At 47.5% G+C, this 25,743-nt stretch overlaps 1 pseudogene; it reads right to left on the bottom strand.

Annotated features, from left to right (window-relative positions):
* Positions 1–1,291: 1,291 nt before the first annotated feature.
* The window catches only part of LOC115127593 (short transient receptor potential channel 5-like), a 65,578-nt pseudogene continuing 41,126 nt past the window's right edge, over positions 1,292–25,743 (bottom strand).

Genomic DNA, 25,743 nt, shown 5'->3' with positions numbered 1-25,743 from the left:
GTTCAGGGGAACAGTAGGGTCTAGGGGTTGTTTCTGGACAGGGCCATAATGACCCCCTGGTTCAGGGGAACAGTAGGGTCTAGGGGTTGTTTCTGGACAGGGCCATAATGACCCCCTGGTTCAGTAGGGTCTATGGGTTGTTTCTGGACAGGGCCATAATAACCTCCTAGTTCAGGGGAACAGTAGGGTCTAGGGGTTGTTTCTGGACAGGGCCATAATAACCTCCTAGTTCAGGGGTTCAGTAGGGTCTAGGGGTTGTTTCTGGACAGGGCCATAATGACCTCCTAGTTCAGGGGAACAGTAGGGTCTAGGGGTTGTTTCTGGACAGGGCCATAATAACCTCCTAGTTCAGGGGTTCAGTAGGGTCTAGGGGTTGTTTCTGGACAGGGCCATAATAACCTCCTAGTTCAGGGGAACAGTAGGGTCTAGGGGTTGTTTCTGGACAGGGCCATAATAACCCTTCTAGTTCAGTAGGGTCTAGGGGTTGTTTCTGGACAGGGCCATAATGACCTCCTAGTACAGGGGTTCAGTAGGGTCTAGGGGTTGTTTCTGGACAGGGCCATAATAACCTCCTAGTTCAGGGGTTGAGTAGGGTCTAGGGGTTGTTTCTGGACAGGGCCATAATAACCTCCTAGTTCAGGGGAACAGTAGGGTCTAGGGGTTGTTTCTGGACAGGGCCATAATGACCGCCTGGTTCAGTAGGGTCTAGGGGTTGTTTCTGGGCAGGGCCATAATAACCTCCTAGGTCAGGGGTTCAGTAGGGTCTAGGGGTTGTTTCTGGACAGGGCCATAATGACCTCCTAGTTCAGGGGTTCAGTAGGGTCTAGGGGTTGTTTCTGGACAGGGCCATAATAACCTCCTAGTTCAGGGGAACAGTAGGGTCTAGGGGTTGTTTCTGGACAGGGCCATAATGACCCCCTGGTTCAGGGGTTCAGTAGGGTCTAGGGGTTGTTTCTGGACAGGGCCATAATAACCACCTGGTTCAGTAGGGTCTAGGGGTTGTTTCTGGACAGGGCCATAATGACCTCCTAGGTCAGGGGTTCAGTACGGTCTAGGGGTTGTTTCTGGACAGGGCCATAATAACCTCCTGGTTCAGGGGTTCAGTAGGGTCTAGGGGTTGTTTCTGGACAGGGCCATAATGACCGCCTGGTTCAGTAGGGTCTAGGGGTTGTTTCTGGACAGGGCCATAATGACCCCCTGGTTCAGTAGGGTCTAGGGGTTGTTTCTGGACAGGGCCATAATGACCTCCTAGTTCAGGGGAACAGTAGGGTCTAGGGGTTGTTTCTGGACAGGGCCATAATGACCTCCTAGTTCAGGGGTTCAGTAGGGTCTAGGGGTTGTTTCTGGACAGGGCCATAATGACCTCCTAGTTCAGGGGAACAGTAGGGTCTAGGGGTTGTTTCTGGACAGGGCCATAATGACCTCCTAGTTCAGGGGTTCAGTAGGGTGACATAAGTGGGATGTGGGGGTGGTCTAGGTCACTTACAGTGTCCCCCTATATACAGTCCTCTCGTCACCTGTGACTTTGCAGTTGTTCGTTGAGTTCCGGTAGGTAACCAACTGACTACAGTCTTCTTACAGCTGCGTAGTAACAGAGTCCTCCATGACGCAGGATTCCTCGACGACAGCCAACGGCTCCACCGACCCACCTCCTCCTCCCTCGAAGACGCTCTCGCTGGAGTCCAGATGGTGGAATTTAGAGTCTGCCATATTGGAAGCACAGTGCAGGGATTGGCAGGGGCAGGGAGGTGGGAGGGGCAAGGGGAGGAGAGAGTCCGTCTCATTTGCTCGTCTGGAGGAATTAGGAGTGGCTCCGACTGCCTTAGTATGTCCTGCCTGGTTAAGCTGCGTCTCGCTGCGGCTCAAGTGACTAACTAAACTGAGGTCATACGACCCTCGACCTCTCAGGGGGTGGAGCAAGCCGTCTGAGATGGTGACGGAGAGAGGGGATTGGCTGATGGAGAGGGGAAGGAGCGGGGCTTTGCGTGAGAACAGGAAGCCGAGGCGTTTAAAATAGTCTGGTGTCTTATTGGATGCCGCCACCGACAACCGCTGGAGACGACTCTCCATGCGAGCGAAGGATGAGGAGGTGGAGGAGGAAGGGAACAAAGGGAAGATAGAAGAAGAGGAAGGGACGGCTTCTCTCCTCACCCCATTGCTCTTTGGTTTACCCTCCTCCTCTTCCTCTTCCCCCCATCCCTCCTCCTCCTTCTCTTCATCCACCTCCTCCTCTCCCTCCTCCCCCCATCCCTCCTCCTCCTCTCCCTCCATCTTCGTTACAGAAACCACCTCCATTCCTGAAATACTGCGGACCAAAGCGGAGACACCATATTTAGGTTTCTTCTTCTCCATGCTTCCTGTCGGGGTCAGAAAGGTCATGCCCATTGACCTCTTGGCTCCTCCCACCTCCTGCGACCCCAGAGAAGGATCATTGGGGTCAAAGTTAGAGTCGGGGCCCCCTCATCACTGGTTCCTCCCCTCGTCTCAGTGTGGCGTTGCTGCTGGAGGAGTAGTGGCGTCTGGGGAGGCCGACGGTTACCAAGGAGATCTAAAGCCTCATAACGGAAACTGGAGATGTTCTGCTTCAACTCCTAGAGACGAGAGGAAAGGAGGGGATAGAGAGAGAGGGATGGAGAGAGAGGGATGAGAGAGAGGGATGGAGAGAGAGGGATGAGAGAGAGGGATGGAGAGAGGGATGGAGAGAGGGATGGAGAGAGGGATGAGAGAGGGATAGAGAGAGGGATGGAGAGAGGATGAGAGAGGGATAAGAGAGGGGAGGGATGAGGGAGAGAGAGGGATAAGAGAGGGGGAGAGAGAGAGAGGGATAAGAGAGAGGATGAGAGAGAGGGATGGAGAGAGGGATGAGAGAGAGAGGGATAAGAGAGAGGGATGAGAGAGAGAGGGATAAGAGAGAGGGATGGAGAGAGGGATGGAGAGAGGGATGAGAGAGAGAGGGATAAGAGAGAGGGATGAGAGAGAGGGGATGAGAGAGAGGGAGGGAGGGGATAAGAGAGGGGGAGAGAGAGGGGATGAGAGAGAGAGGGATAAGAGAGAGAGGGATAAGAGAGAGGGATGAGAGAGAGAGGGATAAGAGAGGGGATGAGAGAGAGAGGGATGAGAGAGAGGGATGAGAGAGAGAGGGATGAGAGAGAGGGATGAGAGAGAGGGATGAGAGAGAGGGATAAGAGAGGGGGATGAGAGAGAGAGGGATGGAGAGAGGGATGAGAGAGAGAGGGATAAGAGAGAGGGATGAGAGAGAGAGGGATGAGAGAGAGGGATGAGAGAGAGAGGGATAAGAGAGGGGGATGAGAGAGAGAGGGATGGAGAGAGGGATGGAGAGAGGGATGGAGAGAGGGATGAGAGAGAGGGATGAGAGAGAGAGGGATGAGAGAGAGAGGGATGGAGAGAGGGATGGAGACAGATAGATATTACATATAGTCTTCTAAAAACCTACGGTCGATGTCTAATTGGCAAAACGTCCTCCTTCCACACACACCTTAAAGTTCTCCTCGGTCAGTCCCTCGTCCGTCTTGGAACTGCGTATCATGGCCGCCACGTACCTCTTCACCAGGCTACGGATCACTTCCTGTTAACAATGATATTACTTCCTGTTAACCACAACACTGTCACTATGGACACCCCTGTCCGACACTTTTGTTAAAAGAAAATAACATTTTATGAATCCATAGGAGACTGACATGTACACACACAGATTAATTAAATAATGCTGTCATTGAAAATTGTACACCCAAGGTAGGCTTCTGCCCCTTTAAGAGATAGGACAGGTTGTGGACCCTATGTTGTGATTCAGGCTTCTGCCCCTTTAAGAGGAAGGACAGGTTGTGGACCCTATGTTGTGATTCAGGCTTCTGCCCCTTTAAGAGGAAGGACAGGTTGTGGACCCTATGTTGTGATTCAGGCTTCTGCCCCTTTAAGAGATAGGACAGGTTGTGGACCCTATGTTGTGATTCAGGCTTCTGCCCCTTTAAGAGGTAGGACAGGTTGTGGACCCTATGTTGTGATTCAGGCTTCTGCCCCTTTAAGAGGTAGGACAGGTTGTGGACCCTATGTTGTGATTCAGGCTTCTGCCCCTTTAAGAGATAGGACGGGTTGTGGACCCTATGTTGTGATTCAGGCTTCTGCCCCTTTAAGAGGGAGGACAGGTTGTGGACCCTATGTTGTGATTCAGGCTTCTGCCCCTTTAAGAGGTAGGACAGGTTGTGGACCCTATGTTGTGATTCAGGCTTCTGCCCCTTTAAGAGGAAGGACAGGTTGTGGACCCTATGTTGTGATTCAGGCTTCTGCCCCTTTAAGAGGAAGGACAGGTTGTGGACCCTATGTTGTGATTCAGGCTTCTGCCCCTTTAAGAGATAGGACAGGTTGTGGACCCTATGTTGTGATTCAGGCTTCTGCCCCTTTAAGTGGGAGGGGTTATGTCAGTAGTCTAGTGGGAGGGGTTATGTCAGTAGTCCAATGGGAGGGGTTATGTCAGTAGTCTAGTGGCAGGGGTTATGTCAGTAGTCTAGTGGGAGGGGTTATGTCAGTAGTCTAGAGGGAGGGGTTATGTCAGTAGTCTAGAGGGAGGGGTTATGTCAGTAGTCCAATGGGAGGGGTTATGTCAGTAGTCCAATGGGAGGGGTTATGTCAGTAGTCTAGTGGGAGGGGTTATGTCAGTAGTCTAGTGGGAGGGATTATGTCAGTATTCTAGTGGGAGGGGTTATGTCGGTAGTCTAGTGGGAGGGGTTATGTCAGTAGTCTAGTGGGAGGAGTTATGTCAGTAGTCCAGTGGGAGGGGTTATGTCAGTCGTCTAGTGAGGGGTTATGTCAGTAGTCTAGTGGGAGGGGTTATGTCTAGTGGGAGGGGTTATGTCTAGTGGGAGGGGTTATGTCAGTAGTCCAGTGGGAGGGGTTATGTCAGTCGTCTAGTGGGAGGGGTTATGTCAGTAGTCCAGTGGGAGGGGTTATGTCAGTCGTCTAGTGTGAGGGGTTATGTCAGTTGTCTAGTGGGAGGGGTTATGTCAGTAGTCTAGTGGGAGGGGTTATGTCAGTAGTCTAGTGGGAGGGGTTATGTCAGCAGTCCAGTGGGAGGGGTTATGTCAGTAGTCTAGTGGGAGGAGTTATGTCAGTAGTCTAGTGGGAGGGGTTATGTCAGTAGTCCAGTGGGAGGGGTTATGTCAGTAGTCTAGTGGGAGGGGTTAAATCTAGTGGGAGGGGTTATGTCTAGTGGGAGGGGTTATGTCTAGTGGGAGGGGTTATGTCAGTAGTCCAGTGGGAGGGGTTATGTCAGTAGTCCAGTGGGAGGGGTTATGTCAGTCGTCTAGTGTGAGGGGTTATGTCAGTTGTCTAGTGGGAGGGTTATGTCAGCAGTCCAGTGGGAGGGGTTATGTCAGCAGTCAGTGGGAGGGGTTATGTCAGTAGTCTAGTGGGAGGAGTTATGTCAGTAGTCTAGTGGGAGGGGTTATGTCAGTAGTCTAGTGGGAGGGGTTATGTCAGTAGTCCAGTGGGAGGGGTTATGTCAGTCATCTAGTGTGAGGGGTTATGTCAGTAGTCTAGTGGGAGGGGTTAAATCTAGTGGGAGGGGTTATGTCTAGTGGGAGGGTTATGTCTAGTGGGAGGGGTTATGTCAGTAGTCCAGTGGGAGGGGTTATGTCAGTAGTCCAGTGGGAGGGGTTATGTCAGTAGTCTAGTGGGAGGGGTTATGTCAGTAGTCTAGTGGGAGGGGTTATGTCAGTAGTCCAGTGGGAGGGTTATGTCAGTCATCTAGTGTGAGGGGTTATGTCAGTAGTCTAGTGGGAGGGGTTAAATCTAGTGGGAGGGTTATGTCAAGTGGGAGGGGTTATGTCTAGTGGGAGGGGTTATGTCAGTAGTCCAGTGGGAGGGGTTATGTCAGTAGTCCAGTGGGAGGGGTTATGTCAGTCGTCTAGTGTGAGGGGTTATGTCAGTTGTCTAGTGGGAGGGGTTATGTCAGCAGTCCAGTGGGAGGGGTTATGTCAGTCATCTAGTGTGAGGGGTTATGTCAGTAGTCTAGTGGGAGGGGTTATGGCTAGTGGGAGGGGTTATGTCTAGTGGGAGGGGTTATGTCTAGTGGGAGGGGTTATGTCAGTAGTCCAGTGGGAGGGGTTATGTCAGTCGTCTAGTGTGAGGGGTTATGTCAGTTGTCTAGTGGGAGGGGTTATGTCAGTAGTCTAGTGGTAGGGGTTATGTCAGTAGTCTAGTGGGAGGAGTTATGTCAGTAGTCTAGTGGGAGGGGTTATGTCTAGAGGGAGGGGTTATGTCTAGTGGGAGGGGTTACGTCAGTAGTCTAATGTGAGGGGTTATGTCAGTAGTCTAGTGGGAGGAGTTATGTCAGTAGTCTAGTGGGAGGTTATGTCAGTAGTCTAGTGGGAGGGGTTATGTCTAGTGGGAGGGGTTATGTCAGCAGTCCAGTGTGAGGGGTTATATCAGTAGTCTAGTGGGAGGGGTTATGTCTAGTGGGAGGGGTTCAGTAGTCTAGTGGGAGGGGCTATGTCAGTATTCTAGTGGGAGGGGTTATGTCAGTAGTCTAGTGGGAGGGGTTATGTCAGTAGTCTAGTGGGAGGGCTATGTCAGTATTCTAGTGGAGGGGTTATGTCAGTAGTCTAGTGGGAGGGGTTAGACAGCAGTCTAGTGGGAGGGGTTGTGTCAGTAGTCCAGTGGGAGGGGTTATGTCAGTAGTCTAGTGGGAGGGGTTGTCATGTCTAGTGGGAGGGGTTACGTCCAGTGGGAGGGGTCGTCCAGTGGGAGGGGTTATGTCAGTAGTCTAGTGTGAGGGGTTATGTCAGTCGTCTAGTGTGAGGGGTTATGTCAGTTGTCCAGTGGGAGGGGTTATGTCAGTTGTCTAGTGGGAGGGGTTATGTCAGTAGTCCAGTGGAGGGGTTATGTCAGTTGTCTAGTGGGAGGGGTTATGTCAGTAGTCTAGTGGGAGGGGTTATGTCAGTAGTCTAGTGGGAGGGGTTATGTCTAGTGGGAGGGGTTATGTCTAGTGGGAGGGGTTATGTCTAGTGGGAGGGGTTATGTCAGTAGTCCAGTGGGAGGGGTTATGTCAGTCGTCTAGTGGCAGGGGTTATGTCAGTAGTCTAGTGGGGGGGGTTATGTCAGTAGTCTAGTGGGAGGGTTATGTCAGTAGTCTAGAGGGAGGGGTTATGTCAGTAGGGGAGGGGTTATGTCAGTAGTCCAATGGGAGGGGTTATGTCAGTAGTCTAGTGGGAGGGGTTATGTCAGTAGTCTAGTGGGAGGGATTATGTCAGTATTCTAGTGGGAGGGGTTATGTCGGTAGTCTAGTGGGAGGGGTTATGTCAGTAGTCTAGTGGGAGGAGTTATGTCAGTAGTCCAGTGGGAGGGGTTATGTCAGTCGTCTAGTGAGGGGTTATGTCAGTAGTCTAGTGGGAGGGGTTATGTCTAGTGGGAGGGTTATGTCTAGTGGGAGGGTTATGTCAGTAGTCCAGTGGGAGGGGTTATGTCAGTCGTCTAGTGGGAGGGGTTATGTCAGTAGTCCAGTGGGAGGGGTTATGTCAGTCGTCTAGTGTGAGGGGTTATGTCAGTTGTCTAGTGGGAGGGGTTATGTCAGTAGTCTAGTGGGAGGGGTTATGTCAGTAGTCTAGTGGGAGGGGTTATGTCAGCAGTCAGTGGGAGGGGTTATGTCAGTAGTCTAGTGGGAGGAGTTATGTCAGTAGTCTAGTGGGAGGGGTTATGTCAGTAGTCCAGTGGGAGGGGTTATGTCAGTAGTCTAGTGGGAGGGGTTAAATCTAGTGGGAGGGGTTATGTCTAGTGGGAGGGGTTATGTCTAGTGGGAGGGGTTATGTCAGTAGTCCAGTGGGAGGGGTTATGTCAGTAGTCCAGTGGGAGGGGTTATGTCAGTCGTCTAGTGTGAGGGGTTATGTCAGTTGTCTAGTGGGAGGGGTTATGTCAGCAGTCCAGTGGGAGGGGTTATGTCAGCAGTCCAGTGGGAGGGGTTATGTCAGTAGTCTAGTGGGAGGAGTTATGTCAGTAGTCTAGTGGGAGGGGTTATGTCAGTAGTCTAGTGGGAGGGGTTATGTCAGTAGTCCAGTGGGAGGGGTTATGTCAGTCATCTAGTGTGAGGGGTTATGTCAGTAGTCTAGTGGGAGGGGTTAAATCTAGTGGGAGGGGTTATGTCTAGTGGGAGGGGTTATGTCTAGTGGGAGGGGTTATGTCAGTAGTCCAGTGGGAGGGGTTATGTCAGTAGTCCAGTGGGAGGGGTTATGTCAGTCGTCTAGTGTGAGGGGTTATGTCAGTTGTCTAGTGGGAGGGGTTATGTCAGCAGTCCAGTGGGAGGGGTTATGTCAGTCATCTAGTGTGAGGGGTTATGTCAGTAGTCTAGTGGGAGGGGTTATGTCTAGTGGGAGGGGTTATGTCTAGTGGGAGGGTTATGTCTAGTGGGAGGGGTTATGTCAGTAGTCCAGTGGGAGGGGTTATGTCAGTCGTCTAGTGTGAGGGGTTATGTCAGTTGTCTAGTGGGAGGGGTTATGTCAGTAGTCTAGTGGTAGGGTTATGTCAGTAGTCTAGTGGGAGGAGTTATGTCAGTAGTCTAGTGGGGAGGGGTTATGTCTAGAGGGAGGGGTTATGTCTAGTGGGAGGGGTTACGTCAGTAGTCTAATGTGAGGGGTTATGTCAGTAGTCTAGTGGGAGGAGTTATGTCAGTAGTCTAGTGGGAGGGGTTATGTCAGTAGTCTAGTGGGAGGGGTTATGTGTCTAGTGGGAGGGGTTATGTCAGCAGTCCAGTGTGAGGGGTTATATCAGTAGTCTAGTGGGAGGGTTATGTCTAGTGGGAGGGGTTATGTCAGTAGTCTAGTGGGAGGGGCTATGTCAGTATTCTAGTGGGAGGGGTTATGTCAGTAGTCTAGTGGGAGGGGTTATGTCAGTAGTCTAGTGGGAGGGGCTATGTCAGTATTCTAGTGGGAGGGTTATGTCAGTAGTCTAGTGGGAGGGGTTATGTCAGTAGTCTAGTGGGAGGGGTTGTGTCAGTAGTCTAGTGAGGGGTTATGTCAGTAGTCTAGTGGGAGGGGTTATGTCTAGTGGGAGGGGTTACGTCCAGTGGGAGGGGTTATGTCAGTCGTCTAGTGTGAGGGGTTATGTCAGTCGTCTAGTGTGAGGGGTTATGTCAGTTGTCTAGTGGGAGGGGTTATGTCAGTTGTCTAGTGGGAGGGGTTATGTCAGTAGTCCAGTGGGAGGGGTTATGTCAGTTGTCTAGTGGGAGGGGTTATGTCAGTAGTCTAGTGGGAGGGGTTATGTCAGTAGTCTAGTGGGAGGGGTTATGTCTAGTGGGAGGGTTATGTCTAGTGGGAGGGTTATGTCTAGTGGGGGGTTATGTCAGTAGTCCAGTGGGAGGGGTTATGTCAGTCGTCTAGTGTGAGGGTTATGTCAGTTGTCTAGTGGGAGGGGTTATGTCAGTTGTCTAGTGGGAGGGGTTATGTCAGTAGTCTAGTGGTAGGGGTTATGTCAGTAGTCTAGTGGGAGGAGTTATGTCAGTAATCTAGTGGGAGGGGTTATGTCTAGTGGGAGGGGTTATGTCAGTAGTCTAGTGGGAGGGGCTATGTCAGTATTCTAGTGGGAGGGTTATGTCAGTAGTCTAGTGGGAGGGGTTATGCCAGCAGTCTAGTGGGAGGGGTTATGTCAGCAGTCTAGTGGGAGGGGTTATGTCAGTAGTCTAGTGGGAGGGGTTATGTCAGTAGTCTAGTGGGAGGGGTTATGTCTAGTGGGAGGGTTATGTCTAGTGGGAGGGGTTGTCAGTAGTCAGTGGGAGGGGTTATGTCTGTAGTCTAGAGGGAGGGGTTATGTCAGCAGTCTAGTGGGAGGGGTTATGTCAGTAGTCTAGTGGGAGGGGTTATGTCAGTAGTCTAGTGGGAGGGGCTATGTCAGTAGTCTAGTGGGAGGGGTTATGTCAGTAGTCTAGTGGGAGGGGTTAGACAGTGGTCTAGTGGGAGGGGTTGTGTCAGTAATCTAGTGTGAGGGGGTTATGTCAGTAGTCTAGTGGGAGGGGTTATGTCAGTAGTCTAGTGGGAGGGGTTATGTCAGCAGTCTAGAGGGAGGGGTTATGTCTAGTGGGAGGGGTTATGTCAGTAGTCTAGTGGGAGGGGTTATGTCTGTAGTCTAGTGGGAGGGTTATGTCAGTAGTCTAGAGGGAGGGGTTATGTCAGCAGTCTAGTGGGAGGGGTTATGTCAGTAGTCTAGTGGGAGGGTTATGTCAGTAGTCTAGTGGGAGGGGTTATGTCTAGTGGGAGGGTTATGTCTAGTGGGAGGGGTTATGTCTCCAGTGGGAGGGGTTATGTCTAGTGGGAGGGGTTATGTCAGTAGTCCAGTGGGAGGGGTTATGTCAGCAGTCCAGTGTGAGGGGTTATGTCAGTTGTCTAGTGGGAGGGGTTATGTCAGTAGTCTAGTGTTAGGGGTTATGTCAGCAGTCTAGTGGGAGGGGTTATGTCAGCAGTCCAGTGGGAGGGGTTATGTCAGTTGTCTAGTGGGAGGGTTATGTCAGTAGTCTAGTGGGAGGGGTTATGTCTAGTGGGAGGGGTTATGTCTAGTGGGAGGGTTATGTCTAGTGGGAGGGGTTATGTCTAGTGGGAGGGGTTATGTCAGTAGTCCAGTGGGAGGGGTTATGTCAGTCGTCTAGTGTGAGGGGTTATGTCAGTTGTCTAGTGGGAGGGGTTATGTCAGTTGTCTAGTGGGAGGGGTTATGTCAGTAGTCTAGTGGTAGGGGTTATGTCAGTAGTCTAGTGGGAGGAGTTATGTCAGTAGTCTAGTGGGAGGGGTTATGTCTAGTGGGAGGGGTTATGTCAGCAGTCCAGTGTGAGGGGTTATATCAGTAGTCTAGTGGGAGGGGTTATGTCTAGTGGGAGGGTTATGTCAGTAGTCTAGTGGGAGGGGTTATGTCAGTAGTCTAGTGGGAGGGTTATGTCAGTAGTCTAGTGGGAGGGGTTATGCCAGCAGTCTAGTGGGAGGGGTTATGTCAGCAGTCTAGTGGGAGGGGTTATGTCAGTAGTCTAGTGGGAGGGGTTATGTCTAGTGGGAGGGGTTATGTCAGTAGTCTAGTGGGAGGGGTTATGTCAGTAGTCTAGTGGTAAGGGTTATGTCAGTAGTCTAGTGGGAGGGGTTATGTCAGCAGTCTAGCGGGAGGGGTTGTCAGTAGTCTAGTGGGAGGGGTTATGTCTAGTGGGAGGGGTTATGTCTAGTGGGATGGGTTACGTCAGTAGTCTAATGTGAGGGGTTATGTCAGTAGTCTAGTGGGAGGGGTTATGTCAGTAGTCTAGTGGGAGGGGTTATGTCTAATGTGAGGGGTTATGTCAGGGGAAACAGTAGGGAGCTTTGTGTTCACATTGTCCTAAAAAGAACCAGACCGTGTAATTCTATCGACCCGAACCCCGACCACCTTTTGAGATGATTGACTTCCTTTTGGATTGTTCACAATTTCATTTGTAACAAAAATTGTCTGAAAGGGACCAAGTGTGAAAACACCCTGAGAGAGAAATACCTGATAATGCTGGTTCTGTATCAGGCTGTCTGCATGATGCTCCTGAAAAGAAATTATATAGTGGTAAAGCACATTATTTACCAACACACACACACACACACACACACACACACACACTGACAACACACACACACACACACACACACACACACACAAACTTCAGGCAGGCCGACAGACAGACTGTCTGTCTGTCTGTCTGTCTGTCTGTCTGTCTGTCTGACAGACAGACAGACAGACAGACAGACAGACAGACAGACAGACAGACAGACAGACAGACAGACAGACAGACAGACAGAGACACACACAGAGACACATACAAACACACAGACACACTTCGCCCACTCATATCAGCAGCATCAGATGGATTCTTGGTGTTATATAATTCAGCCCACATTTGGGCTGAGTCCCAAATCACCCCTCTTCCCTACGTAGTGCACTACAGTCCTCTTCCCTGCTTAGTGCACTACAGAGTCCCATGGGCCCTGGTCAGTGTATATAGGGAATAAGAGTCCGTTTGGAACTCAGCCCAGGACTGGAAATCAGGCCAGGTGTGTGCGTGTGCTTTAATTTGAGTGAGCAACATGAGATTATTAAAATGAGTTTTCTTGTGTTTAGAAATGTGTATTGGCATACATACAGTTGAAGTCAGAAGTTTACATACACCTTAGCCAAATACATTTAAACTCACTTTTTCACAATTTCTGACATTTAATCCTAGTAAAAATTCCCTGTTTTAGGTCAGTTAGGATCACCACTTTATTTTAAGAATGTGAAATGTCAAAATAATAGTAGAGAGAATTATTTATTTAAGCTTTTATTTCTTTCATCACATTCCCAGTGGGTCAGAAGTTTACATACACTCAATTAGTATTTGGTAGCATTGCCGTTAAATTGTTTAACTTGGGTCAAACGTTTCGGGTAGCCTTCCACAAGCTTCCCACAATAAGTTGGGTGAATTTTGGCCCATTCCTCCTGACAGAGCTGGTCTAACTGAGTCAGGTTTGTAGGCCATCTTGCTCGCACACACTTTTTCAGTTTTGCCCACACATTTTCTATGGGATTGAGGTTAGGGCTTTGTGATGGCCACTCCAATCCCTTAACTTTGTTGTCCTTAAGCCATTTTGCCACAACTTTGGAAGTGTGCTTGGGGTCATTGTCCAGTTGGAAGACCCATTTGTGACCAAGCTTTAACTTCCTGACTGATGTCTTGAGATGTTACTTCAATATATCCACATCATTTTCCTCCCACATGACGCCATCTATTTTGTGACGTACACCAGTCCCTCCTGCAGTAATGCACCCCCACAACATGATGCTGCCTCCCCCGTGCTTCAAGGTTGGGATGGTGTTCTTCGGCTTGTAAGCCTCCCCCTTTTTCCTCCAAACATAACGATGGTCATTATGGCAAAACATTTAAATTTTTGTTTCAACAAACCAGAGGACATTTCTCCAAAAAGTACGATCTTTGTCCCCATGTGCAGTTGCAAACTGTAGTCTGGCTTTTTTATGGCGGTTTTGGAGCAGTGGCTTCTTCCTTGCTGAGCGGCCTTTCAGGTTATGTCGATATAGGACTCGTTTGACTGTGGATATAGATACTTTTGTACCTGTTTTCTCCAGCATCTTCACAAGGTCCTTTGCTGTTGTTCTGGGATTGATTTGCATTTTTCACACCAAAGAGACATTAAGTAAGTGTGACGAGTCAGAAGTGGAGCGGGGTCTACGTCCCGAGCCAGAACCGCCACCTCGGAGTTATGCCCACCCAGACCCTCCCATATAGGCTTAGGTGTGCGGGCCGGGAGTCCGCACCTTTGGGAGGGAGGGGGGGGGGGATACTGCCACGCCCTGACCTTCATTAGGCTACTTGCTTTTGAGGGTTGAATTGCTATTGATAGACATACAGCTCTGTGTTATTTGATGGGTGTACTGACAATGACCAATGTAGCCGATTGGTTGTGCTCTGAGGTGAGCCGTGGCGTGTTGCTCCTGTTGTCCAGGCTGTCTCTCTGATGGGGCTGAAATTGACAGAGCATCCAACTTTATCCTTTAAGTTGACTGTCTGTAGCCTGTCCATGGTTCTGAATCGATAGTTAAGTTGACTGTCTGTAGCCTGTCCATGGTTCTGAATCCATAGTTGCATTGACTGGCTGTAGCCTTCTGTCGATGGTTCTGAATCGAGAGTTACAGTGTGTGGCTAGCAGAGTACGGCTACCAGTGTACTGCTACCAGTGTATGGCTACCAGTGTACGGCTACCAGTGTACTGCTACCAGTGTATGGCTACCAGTGCACGGCTACCAGAGTACTGCTACCAGTGTATGGCTACCAGAGTACGGCTACCAGTGTATGGCTACCAGAGTACGGCTCCCAGTGTATGGCTACCAGAGTACGGCTCCCAGTGTATGGCTACCAGAGTACGGCTACCAGAGTACGGCTCCCAGAGTATGGCTCCCAGTGTATGGCTACCAGTGTACGGCTACCAGAGTACGGCTCCCAGAGTATGGCTACCAGTGTATGGCTACCAGTGTATGGCTACATTTCAGAACAGTAGTAGGACCTATCTACCTTGTATTATTAGGGCTCTAAAGCGATTGGTTGTGGCATCCTCTGTGTGTGTGTGTGTGTGTGTGTGTGTGTGTGTGTGTATGTGTGTGTGTGTGTTGCATGCATGCATTTATGTGTTTGTGTTTGTATCTTCTTACCGGGAACTTTCGTAGGTCGTGGTGTTTGTCTGTGTTGTCAGCAGGGGGCGCTCCTCTCCTACAGAGTCGATGGTGAACCCACAGACAGAGGTACCACACTGACTTAGGACTGGGAACGATGTTGAAGGGAGGGGGCAGAGTACCACCCTCGTCAAAATAACTCATCCATAACTTGGTCCGGGCAAACTTCCACTCTATATCTGCATGGTCCTGGAGAGAGAGAGAGGGGATGAGGGAGAAGTAGGAGAGAGAGAGGGGGATGAGAAGTAGGAGAGAGAGAGGGGATGAGGGAGAAGTAGGAGAGAGAGGGGGATGAGGGGGAGAAGTAGGAGAGAGAGAGGGGGATGAGGGGGAGAAGTGGGGAGAGGAGAGGGGGATGAGGGGAGAAGTGGGAGAGAGAGGGGATGAGGGAGAGAGAGGGGGATGAGGGAGAAGTAGGAGAGAGAGAGAGGGGGATGAGGGGAGAGGGGGGGATGAGGGGAGAAGTGGGAGAGAGAGAGGGGGATGAGGGGAGAAGTGGGGGAGAGAGAGAGGGGGATGAGGGGGAGAAGTAGAGAGAGATAGGGGAGATGTGGGAGAAAAGGGGGATGAGGGAGAAGTAGGAGGAGAGAGGGGGATGAGGGGGGGAGAAGTAGGAGAGAGAGGGGGATGAGGGGAGAAGTAAGAGAGAGAGAGGGGATGAGGGGAGAAGTGGGAGAGAGAGGGGGATGAGGGGAGAAGTGGAGAGAGAGGGGGATGAGGGAGAGAGAGGGGATGAGGGGAGAAGTAGGAGAGAAGAGGGGGGGATGAGGGAGAGAGAGGGAGGGGAGAAGTGGGAGAGAGGGGGATGAGGGGGGAGAGAGAGAGGGGATGAGGGGAGAAGTGGGAGAGAGAGAGAGGGGGATGAGGGGGAGAAGTAGGAGAGAGAGGGGATGAGGGGGAGAAGTAGGAGAGAGAGAGGGGGATGAGGGGGAGAAGTGGGAGAGAGAGGGGATGAGGGGGAGAAGTGGGAGAGAGAGAAGGGGATGAGGGGAGAAGTGGGAGAGAGAGAGGGAGATGAGGGAGAGAGAGGGGGATGAGGGGAGAAGTAGGAGAGAGAGAGGGGGATGAGGGAGAGAGAGGGGGATGAGGGGAGAAGTGGGAGAGAGAGAGGGGATGAGGGGAGAAGTGGGAGAGAGAGAGGGGGATGAGGGGGAGAAGTAGGAGAGAGATAGGGGGAGATGTGGGAGAGAGAGAGGGGGATGAGGGGAGAAGTAGGGAGAGAGGGGAGATGTGGGAGAGAGAGAGAGGGGATGAGGGGAGAAGTAGGAGAGAGAGAGGGGGGATGAGGGGGAGAAGTAGGGAGAGAGAGGGGATGAGGGGGAGAAGTAGGAGAGGAGAGGGGGATGAGGGGGAGAAGTAGGAGAGAGAGAGGGGGATGAGGGGGAGAAGTGGGGGAGAAGAGGGGATGAGGGGGAGAAGTAGGAGAGAGAGGGGGATGAGGGAGAAGTAGGAGAGAGAGAGGGGGTGAGGGGAGATGTGGGAGAGAGAGAGGGGGATGAGGGGAGAAGTAGGAGAGAGATAGGGGAGATGTTGGAGAGAGAGAGGGGGATGAGGGGAGAAGTAGGAGAGAGAGAGGGGGTGAGGGGAGATGTGGGGGAGAGAGGGGGATGAGGGGAGAAGTAGGAGAGAGAGAGGGGGATGAGGGGAGAAGTAGGAGAGAGAGAGGGGATGAGGGGAGAAGTAGGAGAGAGAGAGGGGGTGAGGGAGATGTGGGAGAGAGAGAGGGGGATGAGGGGAGAAGTAGGAGAGAGAGAGGGGATGAGGGAGAAGTAGAGAGAGAGAGGGAGATGAGGGGAGAAGTAGGAGAGAGAGAGGGGATGAGGGGAGAAGTAGGAGAGAGATAGGGGTTGATGTGGGAGATAGAGAGAGAGGGGATGAGGGGAGAAGTAGGAGAGAGAGAAGGGGATGAGGGAGAGATGAGGGAGAGAGAGAGGGATGAGGGAGGAGAGAGAGAGGGAGATGAAGGGGATGAGGGGAGAGAGGGGGGATGAGGGGGGAGAAGTGGAGAGAGGGAGGAGAATAAATTATTTGGTCAATCAGTCAATCAATGGCTTTAGTTTGTACAGGATGCTTTGATACTGAGATAATACAATAGAACTCATCAGCACTGAGACAATACAATGGAACTCACTGAGATAATACAATGGAACTCACTGAGATAATACAATGGAACTCACTGAGATAATACAATGGAACTCACTGAGATAATACAATGGAACTCACTGAGATAATACAATGGAACTCACTGAGATAATACAATGGAACTCACTGAGATAATACAATGGAACTCACTGAGATAACACAATGGAACTCACTGAGATAATACAATGGAACTCACTGAGATAATACAATGGAACTCACTGAGATAATACAATGGAACTCACTGAGATAACACAATGGAACTCACTGAGATAATACAATGGAACTCATCAGCGCTGAGATAATACAATGGAACTCATCAGCACTGAGACAATACAATGGAACTCACTGAGACAATACAATGGAACTCACTGAGATAATACAATGGAACTCATCAGCACTGAGACAATACAATGGAACTCACTGAGATAATACAATAGAACTCATCAGCACTGAGATAATACAATGGAACTCATCAGCGCTGAGATAATACAATGGAACTCATCAGCGCTGAGATAATACAATAGAACTCATCAGCACTGAGATAATACAATGGAACTCATCAGCGCTGAGATAATACAATGGAACTCATCAGCACTGAGATAATACAATGGAACTCATCAGCGCTGAGATAATACAATGGAACTCATCAGTGCTGAGATAATACAATGGAACTCATCAGCACTGAGATAAAACAATGAAACTTCAATGGAGAATTATTAGATGTTTAATAGCAGCACTACTCACAGCTATGAGTTGATAGTTGTTCCTGATGGCTATTAATCAGTCAGTCAATCAATCAATCAATATATATATATTAACGGTAGTACTACTCACAGCGATGAGTTGGTAGGAGTTGTTCATCATGGCGATCAACATGTTGAGCAGAACCACCAGAGAGATGACGTTGTAGGTTCCGAACATGGTGGCCCCCACAAACTCAGTGAACTCATGACGAGCTTTAACGTTAGTCACGTACAGGTTTAACAGGCCAAAGACGGACCAGAACAGAGACTGGAGAGTCTCAAATAGCCTGGAGAACGAGAGAGAGAGAGGGGGAGAGAGAGAGAGGGAGGGAGAGAAAGAGAGAGAGGGAGAGAGAGAAAGAGAGAAAGAGAGAAAGAGAGAAAGAGAGAGAGAGAGAGAGAGAGAGAGAGGGAGGGAGAGAAAGAGAGAGAGGGAGGGAGAGAAAGAGAGAGAGAGGAGGAGAGGGAGAGAGAGAGAGGGAGGGAGAGAGAGAGAGAGAGGGAGAGAGAGAAAGAGTTAGAGGGAGAGAGAGAAAGAGAGAGATGAGAGACTGATCAGGCCAAAAATAGACAAGACCACCTGGAGAGGGAGAGAGAGAGAGATAGGGAGAAAGCATATATATATATATATATATATATATATATATATATATATATATATATATACAGTATATATACATACACATACCCACATATATATAAATATACATACATACATGTACACACACACATATATATATCATATATATATACAGTGGGGAGAACAAGTATGCAAATTAATTACTGAAAAATCATACAATGTGATTTTCTGGATTTTTGTTTTAGATTCTGTCTCTCACAGTTGAAGTGTACCTATGATAAAAAATTACAGACCTCTACATGCTTTGTAAGTAGGAAAACCTGCAAAATCAGCAGTGTATCAAATACTTGTTCTCCCCACTGTACATGTATTGTGTAACATAAAGTCCTATGAGTGTCATCTGATGAAGATCATCAAAGGTTACGGATTCATTTGTATCTCTTTTTGTGACTCCTCTCTTTGGCTGGAAAAATGGCTGTGTTTTTCTGTGACTTGGCTCTGACCTAACATAATTGTTTGGTCAAATGTCTACTGTTTGCTGATGATCTGGTGCTTCTGTCACCAACCAAGGAGGGCCTACAGCAGCACCTAGATCTTCTGCACAGATTATGTCAGACCTGGGCCCTGACAGACCTGGGCCCTGACAGACCTGGGCCCTGACAGACCTGGGCCCTGACAGACCTGGGCCCTGACAGTAAATGTCAAACATTCCATAACAAAGCCATCACCTACAGAAAAATGAACCTGGAGAAGAGTCCCCTAAGCAAGCTGGTCCTGGGGCCCTGTTCACAAACACACACAGACCCCACAGAGCCCCAGGACAGCAGCACAATTAGACCCAACCAAATCATGAGAAAACAAAAAGACAATTACTTGACACATTGGAAATAATTAACAAAAACATAGAGCAAACTAGAATGCTATTTGTCCCTAAACAGAGAGTACACAGTGGCAGAATACCTGACCACTGTGACTGACCCGAACTTAAGGAAAGCTTTGACTATGTACAGACTCAGTGAGCATAGCCTTGCTATTGAGAAAGGCCGCCGTAGGCAGACATGGCTCTCAAGAGAAGACAGGCTATGTGCTCACTGCCCACAAAATGAGGTGGAAACTGAGCTGCACTTCCTAACCTCCTGTCCAATGTATGACCATATTAGAGACACATATTTCCCTCAGATTACACAGATCCACAAAGAACTCGAAAACACACTCGATTTTGATATACTCCCATATCTACTGGGTGAAATACCACAGTGTGACATCACAGCAGCAAGATGTGTGACCTGTTGCCACAAGAAAAGGGCAACCAGTGAAGAACAAACACCATTGTAAATACAACCCATATTTATGATGATTTATTTTCCCTTTTGTACTTTAACTATTTGCACATCATTACAACACTGTATAGAGACATAATATGACTTGTAATGTCTTTATTCTGTTGGAACTTCTGTATGTGTAATGTTTACTGTTTGTTTTTATTGTTTATTTCATTTTTGTTCATTATCTACCTCACTTGCTTTGACAATGTTAACATATGTTTCTCATGCCAATAAAGCCCATTGAATTGAGAGAGAGAGAGAGAATATATATATATACACTGCTCAAATAAATAAAGGGAACACTAAAATAACACATCCTAGATCTGAATGAATTAAATATTCTTATTAAATACTTTTTCTTTACATAGTTGAATGTGCTGACAACAAAATCACACAAAAATGATCAATGGAATTTATCAACCCAAGGAGGTATGGATTTGGAGTTACACTCAAAATTAAAGTGGAAAACCACACTACAGGCTGATCCAACATTGATGTAATGTCCTTAAAACAAGTCAAAATGAGGCTCAGTAGTGTGTGTGGCCTCCACGTGCCTGTATGACCTCCCTACAACTCCTGGGCATGCTCCTGATGAGGTGGCAGATGGTCTCCTGAGGGATCTCCTCCCAGACCTGGACTAAAGCATCCGCCAACTCCTGGACAGTCTGTGGTGCAACGTGGCGTTGGTGGATGGAGCGAGACATGATGTCCCAGATGTGCTCAATTGGATTCAGGTCTGGGGAACGGGCGGGTCAGTCCATAGCATCTATGCCTTCCTCTTGCAGGAACTGCTGACACACTCCAGCCACATGAGGTCTAGCATTGTCTTGCATTAGCAGGAACCCAGGGCCAACCGCACCAGCATATGGTCTCACAAGGGGTCTGAGTATCTCATCTCGGTACCTAATGGCAGTCAGGCTACCTCTGGCGAGCACATGGAGGGCTGTGCGGCCCCCCAAAGAAATGCCACCCCACACCATGACTGACCCACCGCAAAACCGGTCATGCTGGAGGATGTTGCAGGCAGCAGAACGTTCTCCACGGCGTCTCCAGACTGTCACGTCTGTCACGTGCTCAGTGTGAACCTGCTTTCATCTGTGAAGAGCACAGGGCGCCAGTGGTGAATTTGCCAATCTTGGTGTCCTCTGGCAAATGCCAAACGTCCTGCACGGTGTTGGGCTGTAAGCACAACCCCCACCTGTGGACGTCGGGCCCTCATACCACCATCATGGAGTCTGTTTCTGACCGTTTGAGCAGACACATGCACATTTGTGGCCTGCTGGAGGTCATTTTGCAGGGCTCTGGCAGTGCTCCTCCTGCTCCTCCTTGCACAAAGGCGGAGGTAGCGGTCCTGCTGCTGGGTTGTTGCCCTCCTACAGCCTCCTCCACGTCTCCTGATGTACTGGCCTGGTAGCGCCTCCATGCTCTGGACACTACGCTGACAGACACAGCAAACCTTCTTGCCACATCTCGCATTGATGTGCCATCCTGGATGAGCTGCACTACCTGAGCCACTTGTGTGGGTTGTAGACTCCGTTTCATGCTACCACTAGAGCGAAAGCACCGCCAGCATTCAAAAGTGACCAAGCATAGGAACTGAGAAATGGTCTGTGGTCACCACCTGCAGAACCACTCCTAATTGGCTAATTGCCTATAATTTCCACTTGTTGTCTATTCCATTTGCACAACAGCATGTGAAATGTATTGTCAATCAGTGTTGCTTCCTAAGTGGACAGTTTGATTTCACAGAAGTGTGATTGACTTGGAGTTACATTGTGTTGTTTAAGTGTTCCCTTTATTTTTTTGAGCAGTGTATATATACATATATAAACATACCCACATATATATATATATATATAGTGAGTGAGTGAGTGAGTGAGTGAGTGAGAGTGAGTGAGTGAGTGAGTGAGTGAGTGAGTGAGTGTGAGAGAGAGAGAGAGAGAGAGAGAGAGAGAGAGAGAAAGAAAGTGAGTGAGTGAGAGAGAGAGAAAGTGAGTGAGTGAGTGAGTGAGTGAGTGAGTGAGTGAGTGTGAGTGAGTGAGTGAGTGAGTGAGTGTCTTACGTTGAGAAAGCGTTATTCTGTTTCTCACAGCGGATGCCCTTGCAGTTGTTGGGTTCGTCTGAGGCCTTGGTCTCGTAGTAGAAGTACAGCTGATTCAGACCGTTGGCAAATGCAAGCAACACCTAGGAACACACACACACACACACACACACACACACACACACACACACACACACACACACACACACACACACACACACGAGAATGCTAGAGTTCAGCTGTCTGTTGAGAAACCAATGAGTTACATGCACACAGTAACGTGACTATAGTGGATAGTCAGTTGAATATAATAGTTTGAAACGTTTACACGTTTTACAAGAAGAACAATGTCTCTAATAATGGACACATCTCTAAATCAGGCTACCTAATCAGGCTACCTAATCAGGCTACCTCCCTAATCAGGCTACCTAATCAGGCTACCTGATCAGGCTACCTACCTAATCAAGCTACCTGATCAGGCTACCTACCTAATCAGGCTACCTCATCAGGCTACCTGATCAGGCTACCTCCCTAATCAGGCTACCTGATCAGGCTACCTACCTAATCAAGCTACCTGATCAGGCTACCTACCTAATCAAGCTACCTCATCAGGCTACCTCCCTAATCAGGCTACTTGATCAGGCTACCTACCTAATCAAGCTACCTGATCAGGCTACCTACCTAATCAGGCTACCTCATCAGGCTACCTGATCAGGCTACCTCCCTAATCAGGCTACCTGATCAGGCTACCTACCTAATCAAGCTACCTGATCAGGCTACCTACCTAATCAAGCTACCTCATCAGGCTACCTCCCTAATCAGGCTACTTGATCAGGCTACCTACCTAATCAGGCTACCTGATCAGGCTACCTACCTAATCAGGCTACCTGATCAGGCTACATACCTAATCTGGCTACCTCCCTAATCAGGCTACCTCCCTAATCAAGCTACCCGATCAGGCTACCTACCTAATCAGGCTACCTCCCTAATCAGGCTACCTGATCAGGCTGCCTCCCTAATCAGGCTACCTAATCAGGCTAACTACCTAATCAGGCTACCTACCAAATCAGGCTACCTAATCAGGCTAACTACCTAATCAGGCTACCTACCTAATCAGGCTAACTACCTATCAGCCTACCTACCTAATCAGGCTACCTAATCTGGCTACCTCCCTAATCAGGCTACCCGATCAGGCTACCTACCTAATCAGGCTACCTCCCTAATCAGGCTACCTGATCAGGCTGCCTCCCTAATCAGGCTACCTAATCAGGCTAACTACCTAATCAGGCTACCTACCAAATCAGGCTACCTAATCAGGCTAACTACCTAATCAGGCTACCTACCTAATCAGGCTAACTACCTATCAGCCTACCTACCTAATCAGGCTACCTAATCTGGCTACCTCCCTAATCAGGCTACCTGATCAGGCTGCCTCCCTGATCAGGCTACCTATCTAATCAGGCTACCTACCTGATCATCACCAATCAAAGTCACCAATCAAAGTAAACATTCTACCACAGTGAACAAGTTATTTTTGTGATGCATATTTGATTCTGTAAAAAACGACTTCTAAGACGAATACATGAAGTTGTTCCGAGCTCACTTCACCGGCGCTAAAGAGGGAGGCTCTCGGCTGGTGCTAGTACACAGATCAAATACACCACTGGAACGCCGATTAAGGTGTGCAGAGTAAGGTATTTACATGACAATCGCATAATCTGCCTACAGCCATAATCAGTTTAATATTGAATTATTAGGTGCATGTAAACGTGCTGAATGTGTCTTTATATCGTTCTAGAACTAGACAACAACTGAGTATCTGAATGTGTCTTTATATCGTTCTAGAACTAGACAACAACTGAGTATCTGAATGTGTCTTTATATCGTTCTAGAACTAGACAACAACTGAGTATCTGAATGTGTCTTTATATCGTTCTAGAACTAGACAACAACTGAGTATCTGAATGTGTCTTTATATCGTTCTAGAACTAGACAACAACTGAGTATCTGAATGTGTCTTTATATCGTTCTAGAACTAGACAACAACTGAGTATCTGAATGTGTCTTTATATCGTTCTAGAACTAGACAACAACTGAGTATCTGAATGTGTCTTTATATCGTTCTAGAACTAGACAACAACTGAGTATCTGAATGTGTCTTTATATCGTTCTAGAACTAGACAACAACTGAGTATCTGAATGTGTCTTTATATCGTTCTAGAACTAGACAACAACTGAGTATCTGAATGTGTCTTTATATCGTTCTAGAACTAGACAACAACTGAGTATCTGAATGTGTCTTTATATCGTTCTAGAACTAGACAACAACTGAGTATCTGAATGTGTCTCTATATCGTTCTAGAACTAGACAACAACTGAGTATCTGAATGTCTTTATATCGTTCTAGAACTAGACAACAACTGAGTATCTGAATGTGTCTTTATATCGTTAGAACTAGAACTATCTGAATGTGTCTTTATATCGTTCAACTAGACAACAACTGATTATCTGAATGTGTCTTTATATCGTTCTAGAACTAGACAACAACTGAGTATCTGAATGTGTCTTTATATCGTTATAGAACTAGACAACAACTGAGTATCTGAATGTGTCTTGAATCGTTCTAAAACTGGACAACAAGTATCTGAATGTGTCTTTATATCGTTCTAGAACTAGACAACAACTGAGTATCTGAATGTGTCTTTATATCTGAATGTTCTAGAACTAGACAACAACTGAGTATCTGAATGTGTCTTTATATCGTTCTAGAACTAGACAACAACTGAGTATCTGAATGTGTCTCTATATCGTTCTAGAACTAGACAACAACTGAGTATCTGAATGTGTCTTGAATATCATTCTAGAACTAGACAACAACTGAGTATCTGAATGTGTCTTTATATCGTTCTAGAACTAGACAACAACTGAGTATCTGAATGTGTCTTTATATCGTTCTAGAACTAGACAACAACTGAGTATCTGAATGTGTCTTTATATCGTTCTAGAACTAGACAACAACTGAGTATCTGAATGTGTCTTTATATCGTTCTAGAACTAGACAACAACTGAGTATCTGAATGTGTCTTTATATCGTTCTAGAACTAGACAACAACTGAGTATCTGAATGTGTCTTTATATCGTTCTAGAACTAGACAACAACTGAGTATCTGAATGTGTCTTTATATCGAGTTCTAGAACTAACAACAACTGAGTATCAATGTCATATCGTTCTAGAACTAGACAACAACTGTATCTGAAGTATCTGAATGTGTCTTTATATCGTTCTAGAACTAGACAACAACTGAGTATCTGAATGTGTCTTTATATCGTTCTAGAACTAGACAACAACTGAGTATCTGAATGTGTCTTTATATCGTTCTAGAACTAGACAACAACTGAGTATCTGAATGTGTCTTTATATCGACAACAACTTATCTGAAGAACTAGACAACAACTGAGTATCTGAATGTGTCTTTATATCGTTCTAGAACTAGACAACAACTGAGTATCTGAATGTGTCTTTATATATCGTTCTAGAACTAGACAACAACTGAGTATCTGAATGTGTCTTTATATCGTTCTAGAACTAGACAACAACTGAGTATCTGAATGTGTCTTTTTATATCGTTCTAGAACTAGACAACAACTGAGTATCTGAATGTGTCTTTATATCGTTCTAGAACTAGACAACAACTGAGTATCTGAATGTGTCTTTATATCGTTCTAGAACTAGACAACAACTGAGTATCTGAATGTGTCTTTATATCATTCTAGAACTAGACAACAACTGAGTATCTGAATGTGTCTGAATGTGACAACAACTGAGTATCTGAATGTGTCTTTATATCGTTCTAGAACTAGACAACAACTGAGTATCTGAATGTGTCTCTTTATATCGTTCTAGAACTAGACAACAACTGAGTATCTGAATGTGTCTTTATATCGTTCTAGAACTAGACAACAACTGAGTATCTGAATGTCTTTATATCATTCTAGAACTAGACAACAACTGAGTATCTGAATGTGTCTTTATAGAACTAGACAACAACTGAGTATCTGAATGTGTCTTTATAGAACTAGACAACAACTGAGTTCTAGAACTAGACAACAACTGAGTATCTGAATGTGTCTTTATATCGTTCTAGAACTAGACAACAACTGAGTATCTGAATGTGTCTTTATATCGTTCTAGAACTAGACAACAACTGAGTATCTGAATGTGTCTTTATATCGTTCTAGAACTAGACAACAACTGAGTATCTGAATGTGTCTTTATATCGTTCTAGAACTAGACAACAACTGAGTAGCTGAATGTGTCTTTATATCGTTCTAGAACTAGACAACAACTGAGTATCTGAATGTGTCTTTTTATAGAACTAGACAACAACTGAGTATCTGAATGTGAACTAGAAGACAACAACTGAGTATCTGAATGTGTCTTTATATCGTTCTAGAACTAGACAACAACTGAGTATCTGAATGTGTCTTTATATCGTTCTAGAACTAGACAACAACTGAGTATCTGAATGTGTCTTTATATCGTTCTAGAACTAGACAACAACTGAGTATCTGAATGTGTCTTTATATCGTTCTAGAACTAGACAACAACTGAGTATCTGAATGTGTCTTTATATCGTTCTCTAGAACTATATCTGAAATCGTTCAACTGAGTATCTGAATGTGTCTTTATATCG

Source organism: Oncorhynchus nerka, linkage group LG8, assembly GCF_034236695.1.
Source record: "Oncorhynchus nerka isolate Pitt River linkage group LG8, Oner_Uvic_2.0, whole genome shotgun sequence".
Taxonomy (NCBI): Eukaryota; Metazoa; Chordata; class Actinopteri; order Salmoniformes; family Salmonidae; genus Oncorhynchus; species Oncorhynchus nerka.
This window is presented reverse-complemented; position numbering and strand designations above follow the sequence as displayed.